This window comes from Myotis lucifugus, unplaced genomic scaffold (assembly GCF_000147115.1).
Source record: "Myotis lucifugus unplaced genomic scaffold, Myoluc2.0 scaffold_193, whole genome shotgun sequence".
Classification (NCBI taxonomy): domain Eukaryota; kingdom Metazoa; phylum Chordata; class Mammalia; order Chiroptera; family Vespertilionidae; genus Myotis; species Myotis lucifugus.
The window spans coordinates 107,143-125,198 of record NW_005871241.1 but is presented as its reverse complement, the minus strand read 5'-3'; positions in this window follow the sequence as shown (position 1 = coordinate 125,198).

The following is an 18,056-nucleotide window of genomic DNA, read 5'->3' as shown; positions in this document are numbered from 1 at the left end:
ACATTTACCCCCATTGTTTTAGATAATCTTTGTTTAAAAATTCATTTTTAAGGGTTATAGGTCAATCATAAATGTAATTGGCTAATGGAAGTTAAAATCCTTAGTTTGGTTGAATTAGGAGAAGTTAAACATTTAAACATGCCATGAAAGTGTCAGTGCTAAACAATTGAATTACTACCATCTTTTTATTCTGGATGTTGTAGCTAGAAGTCATTTTAAGATTTTGATAAACAACTTTGGTTGAAGAAATCCCTAAACTATACAACACAAACTTTCTAATATTTCTCAGTCAGGCCTATATCTGAATAAAATACTTATCAACTTCCAAGCTATGCAAGCTCCCAGAGGTAAAAGACTGAAACATAAATTTCAGTTATATGTAAGGTAAGAGGGAAAAAGTATTTATAACTAGAGGCCCGATGCACGAAATTCGTGCAAGAGTAGGCCTTCCTTCCCCCGGCTGCCGAATCCAGCTTCCCTCTGGCACCAGGGACCCGGGCTTCCCTCTCAGCCCCGGCTTCATCAGGAAGGTCGTCCAGAAGGATGTCTGGTCCAATTAGCATATTATGCTTTTATTATTATAGATTATAAATATACATACCATTGGGAGCAGGTTTTAGATTATTTCTTACCCTAGAGAGCCAAAGTTTTCTTTGGGCTCCATCATATTCATAATCTTTAGTATTCCAGGGGGATCATGGCTCAAATATTGACTGGTTGGGGGATGCATGCCATTCTTTACTGTTGATAAGACATTGGAGGAAAGTTCTAACACTGCAGAGCGACCTGCTTTAGGGTGCCTCTATTGAAATAACCTGATGGATATTAAATGTAATGTTAATGCCACTTATGGACACTTTTATATACACAAAGTGCTGAAAACTATCAGCCAGGGAGAGACAGCAACCAATTTTCCAAAATGTTGGTTATCAGCAAGACAGGATCTGCCCATCTGCACGTTCAGGTACTAAATCGCCAGTGTCACCTCCCTAATGTACAGGTTACGATGCAGGAATCTCTCCTTGCTGTCCTTTCTGGCATATTCTGAAGAAAAAGAAAAGACTTCCGTGCCTACCTAAGAACTTTAGTAGGAATTATCCAACTGGTCTTTTTGCTGGATTTGTTGCTGTTTAAATTATGCTTCCGCTTATCATCCTTTTGCTTTATTTTACTGTTTGTTCACCCTTTTGTATCGATGTGCTAAAACCAGTCAACATACTTGTGCAAGGTAAATGGGCTTAGTAAAATGTCAAGGAAGCAATAGCCATGAATGCTAATTCTTCCTGGATAGGGCTACCCGATTTTAAGCTAATGATGGTGAAAGAATTAGGAAAACTTAGAAAGCATCTTAGCATGTTTACTACTGTTATATCCGTGCTATACTTCAAGACCAGAGAAATCATAATAAAGAACAAATATTGTTGTGGGCTTTTTTTTTTTTTTTGAAAGTTCGGTTTGAAAGTTCAAACCAAACAGTTTGAAAGTTCGGTTCTCTCTTTTCTTTGGACTTTCCTTGTAAAGCAACTTACCTAAATGTTACTTTTATATATATTTGCTGTTGAGTTTCTTGCCACTAATGTGGAGTGAGGATCGGAGTTTAAGAGGTCATTGGGAACTAATCATAGACTTTGTTTCAAGTGCACTGTTTCAATGGTCTGAGTGGTCCTTATCTCTTGTCCTTGAAATGTATGCCCTGCAGGAGCAAGGCAATACTGTGATAAACTTTTTTTTTTAACATTTTTATGTAATGCTCCAAATTACTCTATTTGTAAAAGTTTCCATCTAAGAGATGGATTTTAGTAAATTGTAAAGTATGAACAGAGTTGAAGTCATGTTTCCTGTTTTTCATTCTTATTCTAGACTAAACATATCCATGTAACTGAAAAAATGTTATTTTTACTATCAGAGACTACTCTTAAGTGTTAGTATCAAATGTCAAAAGAGTTGACTGATTATGTTAAATAATCAGGACCTGTGGTACTTTAAACAAAGAAGCAAAGATATCACTAAAAAGATATTGGTATACAGGTTATGTGCAATTAGGCAATGACAATCTATATTCAACAACATAAGAGGAAACAATAATGTCAGCATTTTAGCACATATATTGTTTTTAAAACTGGCACAAAGTAATGTGTTAATGTATTTTACAATAATTTGCAGAGAAAGTTAATTAAGAGTTGTAATTTCTAAAGATTTATTTGTTATTTTTATGCATCAACAGATTACCATTCTATTGATACTAATGTCTAACATTAATGTAATGCTGTTCAAGTTTTCCTTTATTTTTAATACTAATACTTATAGAAGCATTTTCAAAGACTATTTCATCCAGGAAAGTTTACATGAGTCTTAGTCTTTGAATTAAACATTTATATAAATAGAAGGATTTTATTAATCAATTATTTATTTGAGTGCCAATAATTAATTATAATTTTATAATCATTCCTTTATTTTATGCTTCTTATTTTAAATAATTAAAATGTATTTGTGCCTTTAGATTAGCATGACAGTCTGCTTTTTAAAAGAAAAAACACAACTGCAATTTTTATTGACATATTTTGCTCCTATCGGTGACAATTGAATGATACCATTTTAATTACATTCAGTGAATAAGTGCAGTTCAAACTGCTTTACCCTGAATACAAAATCTAAATATAACAAATTATACTGTACTATTTCCACTTATGACAAAAAGTTCTTTCAATGCACAAAAAATATACTTCATTTGTCCTGCATTGTTCTAAACGATAATATATTCTAGATATTGTTGAAATTGAGTATTACCAGTTGTAAAACAAAGCAACAGATGACTTTTTAAAATAGGGCACATTATTATGGTGTCACTTGGTTCAACATTATTCCTGTTATATATTGATTTGGGAGCACAAATCATTCTTTATTGTTGATAAGATAATCACTGGTGAAAATATCTAAACTGAAGTGGTAAAAAGAATAATCTCCATTCTTAATTTTAAAAATATTAGAATAATATATTGCAATTATTTATTAAAATTGCAATGTTCTTTTTCATGGAGAATAATCTAAACACTCAATTTCAATTCATATAAAGATATTTTTTATAAGCATATCCAGAGTGCTTATTCAACAAACTTATGAGTAGGGGAAGATTTTTTTAATGAGATTGTTTGCATTATTTATCTTTAGAGATAAAAGATTTGCATTCTATTAACCCTTTGAAGCATTATTACAATTTCTCTCACATTGAAATTGCATATGGATGTATTAGCATATGCTAAAATTAAACTGTGGAAGGTCACAGAAACGAAATACTTAAATCCTAAAAAAACATTTCAAGAAAGTATTCAACTCTTGGGCTTAATAATATTCTGAGATGAAATAAATATATGTGTAAATGAGAAAGTTATAAAAGGGCCTATATATAATAGTTGCTGAACAAATATAATTTCCTTCCAGGTCCCTTCTCTTCTTTTTTTAAAAATTTCATTTACCCATATAAGTGCAGCTATTTTACAGCATTATACAGGAATATTAATTGATTAATTATTCCCCCCATACTTTTATATTCTATATATAACATTTAATATTCTTAGAAAAATAGTTCGTTATTCACTATACAATTTTATCAATGGCTTAAAAACATTAGTTGGTACCTTCTTTTTAATTTTTAAAAATAATTTTTAGGATTTAGGACACACGATGTTTATAAGTTTTATAAGTATTAACATAAAATCTTCCCATATACATTTAATATTTCCAATTTTTTTTCTGAAATGAAAATATCTTTTTGCATCTGCTTTTAGCTTCCCTTAGAAAAGAATTAGCAAAACACTGACTGTTGGAGCATTTTAAATCACAACCAGGCATAGAAAAATAGAGGAACTAAGAACCCCAGAGAGTGCAGACTGAACTCCTACCTTATGAAGAGGTCAGGACTTAGCGTGAGAAGAGCGTGAGCAGGGACTAGGAACATTGCTTAGTTAACAATGAAAGCCAACGCTCCTGATGCAAAGGAGAAAACGAAGTGAAATCCAAAGGAGAAAGTTAACATTAGAACCTATGATTCCATTTTGCAAATAGGATTTTTTTTTTAGCAAACAACATGCATTATATAAAATAAATGGTAATGTTGAGAACAAACATATTTGTTTCAATTCTTAAAGGAATGTTCATGGTTTTGCATTTGCCTCTAAACTCTGTTAGGAATACGTGAACTTCTTAGAAATAAAAGTTTCAAACAACTTTTTTTTTTATGGTATGTGAATTCTATGCTGTGTTCAGTATGCATTAAAACATAGTGTTATTTTCTTTAACTTATATATTCCATTCAAATTCTATATTCTTACGTTAGTTAGCTACCACAAAGTTTTCTTATTGTTTCAATATAATATGTCCCTCTGAAATGCTGTATATATATGTCTAAACTGTAAAAATTATAATGCAAATGTTGAAGTTTTGTATTTATGAGAGACATTGAAAGTATGGCTTACAGTAAGTATATCAAAATTGTCACTTCACCATTTGTATATTAATAGTAAATATAATTTTACTTTAATAAAGTGTTGCATTTTATGTTTATTTTGAATAATATCTTTGTGATGAGTGAGCTTATGACTTGATAAATACTTTTTTATTTTTTTATTTTTGCTAAAAGTATTACAAAGGGTATTACATAAGTGCCCTTTTTATCCCCCCCACCCTTGACAAACCCCTGCCCTCCCTTACCCCCCAGTGTCTTATGTCCATTAGTTATGCTTATATAGATGCATACAAGTCCTTCGGTTGATCTCTTACTCCCCTCCCTCCTGTCCCCCAACCCTCCCTGGCCTTCCCACTGCAGTTTGACAATCAGTTTGAGGCAGCTCTGCCTCTGTATCTATTATTGTTCAAAAGTTTGTAATGGTCTTTATTATCCATGAATGAGTGAGATCATGTGGTATTTTTCCTTCATTGACTGGCTTGTTTCACTTAGCATAATGCTCTCCAGTTCCATCCATGCTGTTGCAAATGGTATGAGTTCCTTCTTTTTTACAGCAGCATAGTATTCCATCGTGTAGATGTACCACAGTTTTCTAATCCACTCATCTACTGATGGGCACTTAGGCTGTTTCCAGATCTTAGCTATGGTCAATTGTGCTGCTATAAACATAGGGGTGCATATATCCTTTCTAATTGGTGTTTCTGGATCCTTGGGATATATTCCTAGAAGTGGGATCACAGGGTCAAATGGGAGTTCCATTTCCAATTTTTTGAGGAAACTCCATACTGTCTTCCATAGTGGCTGCACCAGTCTGCATTCCCACCAGCAGTGCAGGAGGGTTCCCTTCTCTCCACATCCTCTCCAGCACTTGTCGTTTGTTGATTTGTTGATGATGGCCATTCTGACAGGTGTGAGATGGTACCTCATTGTTGTTTTGATTTGCATCTCTCGGATGATTAGTGACTTTGAGCATGTTTTCATATGTCTCTTGGCTTTCTGAATGTCCTCTTTTGAAAGGTGTCTATTTAGCTCCTTTGCCCATTTTTTGATTGGATTGTTTATCTTCTTTTTGTTAAGTTGTATGAGTTCCCTATAAATTTTGGAGATTAGGCCCTTATCAGATATGACGTTGGCAAATATGTTTTCCCAGACCCCGAATAGCTGCAGCGATCCTGAGAAAGAACAAAGTAGGTGGGATCTCAATGCCAGATATCAAGCTGTATTACAAAGCCACTGTTCTCAAAACTGCCTGGTACTGGCACAAGAACAGACATATAGATCAGTGGAATAGAATAGAGAGTCCAGAAATTAGCCCAAACCAATATGCTCAATTAATTTTTGACAAAGGAGGCATGAACATACAATGGAGTCAAGATAGTCTCTTCAATAAATGGTGTTGGGAAAATTGGACAGATACATGCAAGAAAATGAAACTAGACCACCAACTTACACCATACACAAGAATAAACTCAAAATGGATAAAGGACTTAAATGTACGACAGGAAACCATAAAAATTCTAGAAGAATACAAAGGCAACAAAATCTCAGACATATGCCAAAGCAATTTCTTCACTGATACAGCTCCTAGGGCAGTTGAAACTAAAGAGAAAATGAACAAATGGGACTACATCAAAATAAAAAGCTTCTGCACAGCAAAAGAAACCATCAACAAAACAACAAGAAAACCCACTTCATGGGAAAACATATTTGATAAATACTTTTAAACATTTCCGAACATATCTCTATATATTCAAAAGAAGAGAACGCTTTCTGGCATCCTGCCTCGCCTCCAGTCACCATCCTTTGGCTTCTACACTGTGCTCAAGTGAGAGTTTAATGAGTAAACAGTTGGTAAGAGCAACAGTTCTCAAAATGTGGTCCCAGAGCGGCAGTTCAGACACTTCCGGGGAACTTGTTAAAAATGTACATTTCCGGACTACAGCACAGACCTACTAAATCGAAAGAATCTGGGAAGGGGCTCAGGAGTGTGTGTTTTAACAAGCCTTTTTGGTACCTCTAGGGCACACAGAAGTTTGAGATCCAATGGGTTGAACACACATGGTGAGTGGCAACTTTAGATTAGCATCTAGTACATGATGACATTTTATTTCTCCTTATTATATAGAATATCATCTTGTAGAACTTAATGAGTTATAAATGAAGGGAAGCTAATCATTCCTCACCTGCTTTTTACTAGTTGGTGTCACTTCTTTTTCGCCAGTGTAAAGTTTAACTTATTCGTAAAATGAAAAAAACAAAAAAAACAAATAATAACAATAGTGAATGCCAAATTTTCACAAGGGGGGGCAACTTTCAATACAAGCCTTCCAAATCCCATAAAATAAATACACAATGGGGATCGAACCCACAACCCAGGTATGTGCCCTGACCGAGAATCGAACCCGGGACCTCTTAGTTCATAGGTCGATGCTCAACCATTGAGCCACACTTAAGAGACAGACAATAAGTAAAGTCCAATGATTTCATAATCCATTGAATTACTTATTAGTAAGCTAAATTCGAGGTCTCAAAAAAGTTGAAAGCATTGTTTTCCGTTTTTTTATTTCCTTTTCTTCTTCTCAGCTTTTACTGGAAAGCAAATTAAACCAACATTTAGTAGCTTAATATATCAACAATATGTATTTTTTTACTATTGACAATTATTTTACTTCATATGGTGTAGGTGAGCTCATTTACGAGGCTCCTGGCTGAAGAGGGACCTTACGAATGGAAGCCCCAATGTGCAATTTTTAACAAGGTTCTGTTTGCATCTCACTTGCAATGTCCAAGTGATCAAATACAGTCATGTGAATAAACACATAGCCAATGTGCCTGCAGAGGGCCTGGAAGGAAAAGGATGATTTATTGAGCACAACCAATGTTTTAGTACAGCAACCCCGTTCTTCCCTTTCCTAATGTTTCACATCCCTTTTCACATGCAAAATCCACCCACCCCAAGGGGACACCAAGACTTCCAAAATCTTGTGTTACCAGGATCAACCTTAAATTTCAGAATTTATTCAACAAAATAAATTTCAGGAGCCAGTAACTCTCCTCTGGTGTTACACCTTGGGTGTAGCTCCTCAGTGCAAATGCATGGGCATTAAAAAGATGTTTTAACTGCCCCAAGAAACCGTTACAGACAATTGAGAGACAGGGGCAGGACAATAGCAATAGAGACTGCTATTCAAAAAAAAAAGAAAGAAAAGAAAAGAATGAAAGAAAGAAAAAAGGAAGAAAGGAAGGGAAGGAAGGAGGGAATAAAGGAAAGGAAGGAAGGAAGGAAGGAAGGAAGGAAGGAAGGAAGGAAGGAAGGAAGGAAGGAAGGAAGGAAAGAAGGAAGGAAGGAAGGAAGGAAGGAAGGAAGGGAGTCAGACAAATGAAAGTTACTAGGCAGGGAGGGAGGAAGGAAGGAAGGATAGGTAGGGAGGTATGAAGGAAGGTAAGGACGGAAGGAAGGAAGGAAGGAAGGAAGGAAGAACAGGGGCATTAGACAGTTACATTTTTGTAGAAATTATAAAATTCAGACAAATAAAAGTTACTAGGGCCCATCTGCCTCCAGGGTCTAGGATTTTCCTTGAGTAGGATCTCATTCTATTCCCCGGGAGAGATGACTAAATCTATTGCTCTCAGTGGCTCTCTGAAACAGTCTTCCTTTACTGTAGGAGATGGTGTATGACTGTAGCTGAGTACATTTCTTGTCCCTCTTCCTGGCCAGATATAGTGCCTAGAAATCTATTTTCAATGAAATGAAATCCTATTAAGTTCAAGCTGTTACAAATCTTTAAAAAACAGTGTTGTGAGTTTTTTAATGTATCAAATTATAATAGCTATATTAGACAAAATCCACACTCAATCTCAGGACAGTTCCCTCTCTCTGTTGGGTGGCAAAATGCGGTGCTATTTAATAATACCTCCAAGTCTTTTTTTTTTATATTTTTTTAATTGATTTCAGAGGAAGTGAGGAGAGAGGGATAGCAACATTAATGATGAGAGAGAATCATTGATCGGCTGCCTCCTCCTGCACGCCCCACACGGGATCGAGCCAGAAACCTGGGCATGTGCCATGACCTCCAGGTTCATAGGTCGATGCTCACCACTGAGCCACACCGGCCAGGCTCTAAGAGTCTGAAAAGCCCATTCTTTTCATTAAGAGGGTCTACAGGGGTCCTCAAACTACGGCCCGCGGGCCACATGCGGCCCTCCAAAAACACTTATCGGGCCAGCCGGGTGTTTTTGCCGCTACTGTGTGCATAGGAATTTGTTCATAGTTTTTTTTAAAACTATAGTCCGGCCCTCCAATGGTCTGAGGGAGAGTGAACTGGCCCCCTGTTTAAAAAGTTTGAGGACCCCTGGTACTTCCTTAAAGTTCTGTCACCTAAATAAAGGACAACTTGATTCGATTTTGATCTTGTCTCTGTTTTACTGGCAATACCCTAATTTAATATATATCCTTATGCCATTTATTACTTTGAGAAACTTTTGACAGCTGGAACGTATGGTAATGAGAAAATGAGTCTTGGGTGGAAAATAATTCTCTAAATTCTGCTTGAAATTGAGCATATGTCTTGTTAGCACATCTCTCTCTTGCAACACTTTATCTTACCTGAGGGAGGAAAAAAAAAAGACAATTACCACTTTAAATTTGCTGCCTGGAACTCTACTTAGTCAGATTCAGGAACTCATTTACCTCTTTTTTGTTTCCTAATTTGTCAGAGGCAACAATTTTCCTAAGTGTTCTGCCAGTACAAAGCATGGTTTGTCTCCAGTTTCTGCAAGCAATTCCTTCTCTAGTCTAGGGATCCCCACAATCTTCTCCTTACCTACCCTCAAGCCTCCATCTCCTGATGGCAGAACTTGTAGAGTTTTGTTACAATAACAGCCCACATGTGTTATCAGTTCCTGTTTCACTTATCTGTATCATTGTATTACTTCCCTATTGTTGCTGTGAGCAAGTGTAATAAAATGACTTTAAAAAGCAAAACAAAATATTGATCTTTTTGCAGTTCTAGAGGGCACACTCTGATATGGGCTTCATTGGTCCAAAATTAAGCTGTCCATGGATTGTGTTAGTTTGAAGGCTTCTAGAATGTATGTCAGTTCAGGCTGCTATAGCAAGTTACTGTAGATGGGTGGCTCAAACAACAAGCATTTATTTCTCACAATTCTGGAGGCTGGAAGTCTGAGATTAGGTGCCAGTATTGTTTGGGCTCTTGGTGGGAGCCCTCTACCTGGTTACGTCCCCGCATGGCCTTTTCTTGGTGTGTGTAAGAGAAAGAGAGAGCGGTAGAGAGACAGAGACGCACAGATGGAGAATCTTGTTTCTTATCCTCTTTTGATAAGGGCATTAACTCCATGAGGGCCCGCTCTCATGACCTAATCTAACCCTAATTACCTCCCAAAGGCCCCCTCTCCAAATACCTTCACATTGGGGATTAGAGTTTCAAATATTAAATGGGAGGGAACTGCAAGCATTCAGTTCATAGTCCAAATGCTGTGCACATTCCTTGACACATGACCCTTTTCCATCTGAAAAGCCAGCCGTTGCATTGCTTGGCTCTCTGTTCTATCAACGTAGCTCCTTCTCTGGTTCACACTACTTGCTTCCCTATTTCTCTTTAAGAAGCTTTGAGATAAATGTTAGGTCTACCTGGATTATTCAAAATAATCTCTCCTTCTCATGGTTCTTAATTTACCCTCCCCCCACCCCCAGGTAAGGCAATTTATATGCAGGTTTAGGCATTAGGACCTGTACATCCATGATTCTGCCCACCAGTCTATGTAACAAACTATTGCAAAACATAGTGCCACACTTTAGCATATTATGATTATGTTTGTGACTTTGTTCAATTTGATGTGTGTGTGTGTGTGTGTGTGTGTGTGTTGTGTTTTGTTTTTCCTCTATGGATGCATTGAGGCCATTACTAGTATATAGTTCATGCAACTGAAAGCTAAAAGAAGCTCTATTGTGGAAATGGCCTCTCACCCTTTAGGTCTGTCTCCACACAGCCTCACAGCATTCTATAGTCTCATATAAAGATCTTCAGAGTATGTGGATGGCATTTAAAAGGGAGTTTTTCAGGAGCACAGCTCTTAAAGTGCCATCACTTATCAGGCCTCTGCTGGCACCCCTCTTGTCACTGTGACAACAGCTTCCAAACTTTGTGGCCACCTGGCAACTGACAGAGGACTTCAACAATAAGTTATCACAACAACATAACAAAACATATCCTACCCATGCCGAGAAGCGGCTCAGAACATTCAAATTACAATAGATAGACAGATGTTCTACACTTAGGAAGTAGATACTAGCTACCTTATTGGTGATTCCCATAATTTTTATAACTAAAATTCTGATAAGCAGAAAGATGAAATGATGTTTCTTCTTTTATATGTCAAGAAAGTGGTAGAACCAAGATCTAAATTCAAGTCAATTAGCTTCTACTTAGTTTTTTTTTAATATTAAGTATCACATATCAAGAGACTATATGTTAAAAATGTTTTTAAAATGTATCTTAGAATAGAACTGGCTTAGTAACCCAAGATCTTCAGTTGTATTCTCCATATATCCTGTAGATTTGGCCATAAAGCAGTATCCTTAGAATATTTAAAAAATATACTTAATTATGACATATTTAAGTGTATGATATAATACATATAGTCTAAAACATAAGAAAAATTATAGAACATATTTTAAAGTATTGTTATTAAAACTCAGAAAAAATATAAATGAATAAAATAAAATTGATTTAGATGATCACCTACTTTGTTTTCACTCCAGTGAGGCAAGTAACCTTCAAAGTCTAAAACTTTAGCCTAGAATGTATGAAAACTAATCACTTTTAGAAAGAAAATCAGTAATTAAAAAAAAAGGGAGAGAGAAAATTGGCCACTTTTTTACAATCTCTGTTTTCTTCTATTGATAAGAGGTTATTCTAGGTCACTGATTGAAATGCACATATCTATAATAATCCTTGTTTCTTGGTGATTTCAAATTAACTACTTTATTATTTATGAAGATCTTAACATATTCTCTATCTTATATTTTAATAATATTTTTTTCAGTTGCACATCAATAGGTGAATAAACAAATGATGCTTAAAGACCACACTTTATATGGCTTGAACTTCTAAATTTACTGAGACTTGTTTTATAACCCAGAATATCATCTATCTTGACAAATGTTGCATTTGAACTTATAAAGTGTTTGTTGCCACAGTTTTGTGGAGTGTTCTATGAATGTCAATTATGTCAATTTGGTTGATAATGCTATTTAAGTGTTCTATACTAGTATTCCTACTGATTTTCTGTCTCCTGGTTCTATCAATTATTCAGCGGCTGGTGTTAAAATCTGCAGCTACAGTTCTTAATTTGTCTATTCCTCCTTACAGTGCTGTCAGTTTTTGCTGTTTTTGTTTAGAAGCTCATTATTAGATATAGAAATGTTTAGGATTGTTATGTCCTCCTGATGAATTGGTTCCTTTATCACTTGGAAAAGATCCTATTATCCCGGTAAAATTCTATGAACTGAAATCTACTTTTGCTGATATTAAGACAGCCATTATTTTAGCTACCGATAAAAAGAAAGAACTACTAGGAATAGTGCTGCAATAAACATGGAGTGTAGATATCTTTTCAGTATCCTGCTTTCATTTCCTTTGGATATATACCCAGAAGTGGAATTGATAGATCATATGGTAGTTCTATTTTTAAATTTTAGAGCAACCTCCACATTGGTTTCCATAGTGTCCACACCAGTTCATATTCTCACCAACAGTGCACAAAGGTTCCTTTTTCTCCACATGTTTGTCAACACTTAAAATCTCTTGTCTTCTTGATGATAGCCATTCTCACTTGTATGAGGCAATGCCTCAATGTGGTTTTGATTTGCATTTCCCTGATGATTAGTGTTATTGAGCATCTTTTCATGTGTCTGTTGGCCATTTGTATATCTTCTTTGGCGAAATGTCTGTTCAAGTCCTTTGCCCATTTTTAAGTCAGATTGTTTTATATTATTATTATTATTATTATTATTATTATTATTGAGTTGTAAAAGCCAAGACAGAAACAATGTAAGAGTCCATCAGTGAATGAATTGATAGAGAAAATGTGATATATATATATATATATATATATATATATATATATTTCACATATTTAATTTATATAAAATTCAAGAAGGCAAATTAACATATGGTAATAGAAATGAAAACAAAGGTTGGTTATTGGCTTGTCTGAAAGGAGGCATAAGAGTTCTTTCTAAAATTATGCAAATGATTTATTTGGGTAATGTTACACTTGTCAATACTCATCAATTTTACACTTAACAGATATGTGTGTGCTGTATATAAAGTTTACCTCATAAACTCATATCTATATCTATCTATCTATCTATCTATCTATATATAAATATAATATTAAAATTTAAATTAAGAAAGAAGGGAAGAAAGAACATCAAAAATATTATAAAAATGATATTTAACAGATTCTCATCAATTATTCGATTATTTCTGAACATAAATAGAAATGGTTGCACAAAGCAGAAACTGAAGGAATTTAGGCAATTATGTCCAACACAGTTACATCTGATTCTGATGCACTAGGTTTTTCAAGGTAATTTTATTTTTAAGGTTCATTTTCATCTTATAGATTAATTTTATTCTTAATGTTCATGATTAAAATACTGATGGCTGAGAGGTAACAGCCATTTGGGAAATGATCAAATGACAAAAATTAAATCTCCAATATTTAGAAATGCCCATTCTTAAAATAAACGATGACCTGCATTATTGACCATTTGTCATTTCTTCTTATATGTTTACTAGAGGTCTGGTGCATGAAATTAGTTCATGGGTAGGGTCCGTAGGCCTGGCAGGTGATCAGGGCCAATTGGGGCCTTCTGGCTGCCAGCCAGGGCCTCCCTTCCCTGGCTTCCAGATGCTGACCAGGGCCTCCCTTCATTCCATGCCACCCCTTGGTGGTCAGCGCACATCATAGTGAGCAATACAACTCCTGGTCTCTTGGTTGAACTCCCAAGGGGACAATTTGCATATTAGGCATATATGTCTATCCTCCTCTAGTTCCAAATGTCCCTATGTTAAGTAATATGCATAATTCTTCAACAACAGGTTCCTGAAGGTTGTGAGCCCTTGGATCACTGATTTTCAAACCTGAGTGCTCTTTAGAACCACCTGGATAAACTTAAATGAAGCAATGTCTACTGCTCACCTGAATTGCATCTCCAGAAATTCTGACTTAATTGGTATGGGGAATGCCTGAGGCTCATTCACTTAAAAGCAAGATTAAAATCATTGATTGAGAGCTATAGTAGGTTTGGAAAAGGAACCATTAGGGCCTGAAACATACCCATAATCTCTGAAAAAGGTATGTTTTCAGCAATGAATTCTAATGTGGGCAATGGCACAGTGAAATTTTAAAAAAATGTTCATATTAAAACATGTGGATCACCACCGATAACACTTTGATGACTAAACTGAACACTACTATTGCCAATTATATCATGGTTATCTATTAATTGTATTTTATTACTGCTGTGGTGATCTGTTGCTTTCTCTAAATCTACTCTCTTTTCCATTTCTCTTCTTTTAGCACATACACACTGTGTGAGCCCGGAAGAAAACAATCATTTTTTACACTAAGAACACAACTCTAGGTTCGTGACTGGGCATGCGATACAATCCCACTTAAAGAGATATGCTTGGATTTTGGCAGAGAGTACCTGGGTAAACACTCTTTACCATTGAATGAAGATGTAATGCCAAAAGTCGGGTAGCAATCTCGCAACTATGTGAAATTTCCTGTCTAAAAATAAGTAACCTAGAGAAACAGAGACAAGTGATGAGAGAAACCAAATGTCATGGCATTGGAACCTCCAGAGGAGGCTGTGCTGACGCCATCCCTTTCCGTAGAGTCTTCAGTCATAGAAGTGAATGCACTCACTAGATTATCCCAGTTTGAGTACGGTCTTTTTACCATCTGTCTCCTAAATATTTAAAGTTATGCAACAATTGCAGTGTGCTTTCACATTTATTTAACTCATTATCTTTATCTACATTTTCCCTGGTAGGTTAATGTTGAAAGAGTCTGTGTCCAGTTTAATTGCACAGGTTTCCTTCCGAGGTATGGTCAGTTGATAATAACTCTTCAAATGTAATTTATCTCTTTCCACTCGCTGTTTACTTACAGATAGGGTACCCCAGGAGGACCCATAAAAATAATGATCACTCTTCATTAAGTGGTTGGGAAAGAAATTGGGCCATCTGTGATGTTCCCCCTGGTAAATAGTAAGTGGATGTCAAGCAAATAACACGAGAAGCCCCAGCAGGGTTTTTAATGTTCTGATAATAACAGAAGCTGTGAGTGACCTATACTGTAATGGCCATAAATGATCATGGACATGAATGAGTCATTAAGGTTTTACAATTTAAAATTTAACTCTAAATGAAGGACATTCTTAGGATGGGAATGAGGTTGAGGGAGAATATAGTTATATTGTAAACCATAGAAATTGTTGCCTCGACAACAGATATCATATCAAAATGTGTTTAAAATATAAGTATGCTGTTTAAGTTCTTAACCTTCCCAGATTTGTAATTCTAAAATAACTAAAAGATGGTTTTAAAACGATCATATCGCTTTTCTCTGGCTCTAGTAATAGGATTTTAAATTGATAATGCTTATAGATTATTAGATAGGTCACCAATAAAATCAAATACCTGACGTGTTCTCACACTTTATGTGTCTCCATACTGTCACACAGCCAGAGCAGTGTCAAACCCAGTGACAGGCTTTTATTCCATTGAGAAATTAAATGATCACACTCACATTTTCCATAGTGGTTCTCCTGCAGATGTGCTCAATAGCGAACCATGTACATTATTTCTATTGCCAGCAGTGAGCTCATTTTGGAAGAGATTCAACTGCCTGCCAAGGACAATAACCTTCTTTGTTCCCTCCGTTCATTTCAGTGTTATTTTGTGGTGGCCTCCATAATCAGTTCCATACTGATACATACAAAGCTGTTAAAACCTACCCCCAACCCCCACCCCAGCCTCTTCTCTATCCATTATCCTAGTTTGGTCATAAGGAAATTTCTATTCTCATTGTCTACATCACAGACCCTCTACCACCTTGCTTGCCCTGGTTCTCCTGGCCAAAATGTTCTTCCTCTCTTGTCCTTTCTATTCTTTATGATCTGGTGCTGGAGGCTAAGTCCAGCCCATCATAATAAATGCAAAAAGTCCTCAAAAGGTTGAATGAACTCTTTCAGCAGGGCTGAAAATCTGCATATTGTTACCTGCTGCTGGAACAGCCAAAGGCAATTCCCCTAACCTGATAATCCTTTACTGTTTACAAGACCTTACCTTTGATATGTATATCTGCTTTGCTAAAGGACAAAATGGGTTAAAAGAAGCCATGGGTCTTCAGAGAGCTTAGTCACTAGAGCTAAGCCTCCCTTGGCTCCCCCCAAATGCCTTCCAAATTTATATTTCTTTTCTAGTTTATTCATTTATATGCAGCCCCTTCTCCAGATTCCTGAACCCTAGAAGCGGAAAGACCCTAAAATCTGGTTCATATTTTTTAGCTTCTGTATATTTCCTATCCTGACTCAGTTACTCCCTCCCTTCTGAAAGGGCGAGGGCTAGGCCCTCAGTCTTGCCCCAGGGTAAGGGCTATGTCCTCCATCTTACCTTGGCCACATACTTGGCAAGGAGCTTCTTCCCGGAAGTCTAAGACTCTGCTAGTCACACCCAGGAACAAGACACAGACTTGCACCTGGCCAATCGGCAGAGCACAGTCCTTTCTCCTCCCCTTACTCCAACCCCCCCTATAAAACCCGTCTCTACGCGGGGTTCTGTCTCTTGGCCACTTGGCTTGCCATTGTGTTGGTGAGTCTGGTGGACAGGGAGCTCAAGCTAGCTTGAAATATAAAGGACTCTTTGCTTTTGCATCGGACTGCTGGCTCCCTGTTGATTTCTTGGGGATCCTGAAATCTGGGCATAACACCTTCTACTTCCACAGTAACCTATCCATGCCTTTATTGTATTTATTTGGTTCTGATTCTTTAATAAATGGAGCTGGGCAAGAAAAGGAATTTTGTTCATTTTGAATGGCATAGTTTTTTTGTTTTCTGTTTGATTGTTTTTCACAAGAAATCATTCTCTAAAGATTCAATGAATTAAAGTGATTCCAAGATTATTCTAGGGGACAATCTCCTTTCTACGTCTTAAAGGTAGGCTAAAGGATGACTATAAAACCTGTGAAATTATTCAAAATATTACATATGTTTGCTCATGTGCACAAAGAAACCTTCACTTGATTAGAGAGAATCTCAAATGTGTCCCATACACAATAGAGGTTGACCATGGTCCTCAGGGATTAGGGAAAAAAGGCTGAAAATCAAGGAACAGTAGAAAACTTCTTTGTTATTTTTTTCTTAGGATTTTCTTTTTGTCCTTTTTAAATATCACAGTAACACAGACACAACACTAAATTTACCATTTTAAGTGTATGGTTCTGTAGCATCAAGTATACTCACATTGTTGTGCCTCTTAAGTTTTTATTAGATACCATATCCACAAACATCAAATCAGACCATAACACTTTACTTAATTTGATAAGTAAATGACCAATGGGAACACTGTAGTAAAGGCAGAAGAAAGTTATAGCATATGACTTGATCTAAAGAGCAGCCAATTTGAAATATCTGGTATTTAATGGAAAAAATGAAACATTACTACTTCTGACCTTTTCCCTTTAAGGTGAATTACAGTTACTGTATATATTTTACAACACTTGTTTTTCTCCTAATCTATTTTTATAGGATAATAATTGCTTGAATAAAAGTCCATCTTTTCTGAATCCCGGCATATATTCTGTTGGAATATGGGTATGTTTAATATATATATATTTCAAAGAGGAATGGAGAAAGAGAGAGAGAGAGAGAGAGAGAGAAACATCAATGATGAGAGAGAGAGAGAGAGAGAAACATCAATGATGAGAGAGAATCATTGATTGGTTGCCCCCTGCATGCCATCCTCCCCCGCCTCTGGAGACCAAGCCCACAACCTGACCAGGAACCATGACCTCCTGGTTCATAGGTTGACACTCAACCACTGAGCCACGCCGGCCAGGCAAATTTGTTTGACTTTTGATTGTCATTGTGTACTGACAATTCCAAACAATGTCAATGATAAAAATGCTCCTCAAGACAGGCAGATTGCTTCCAAGGCCTATCTGGCTCTATATGTCACCGATCAGGGTTCAAGAATGGAGCCTGTCATGTGTGGTTCCAGAGTGTATTTAGCCCTGGCTGGTGTTGTTCAGTGGTTAGAGTGTTGGCTTTCACACTGAAGAGTCCAGGTCAAATATCTGAATTGCAGGTTTGAGCCCGGCCTGGTGGGGCATGTGCTGGAGGCAACCAATTGATGTGTCTCTCTCACATGGATGTTTTTCTTTCTCTCTCTCTTTCTCTCTTCCACTCTCTCAAAAAATCAATGGAAAAAATCTCCTGGAGTGAGGATTAACACCAACAAAAGAGTGCTTTTAATCATAGAACAAAAACTGGATCCAG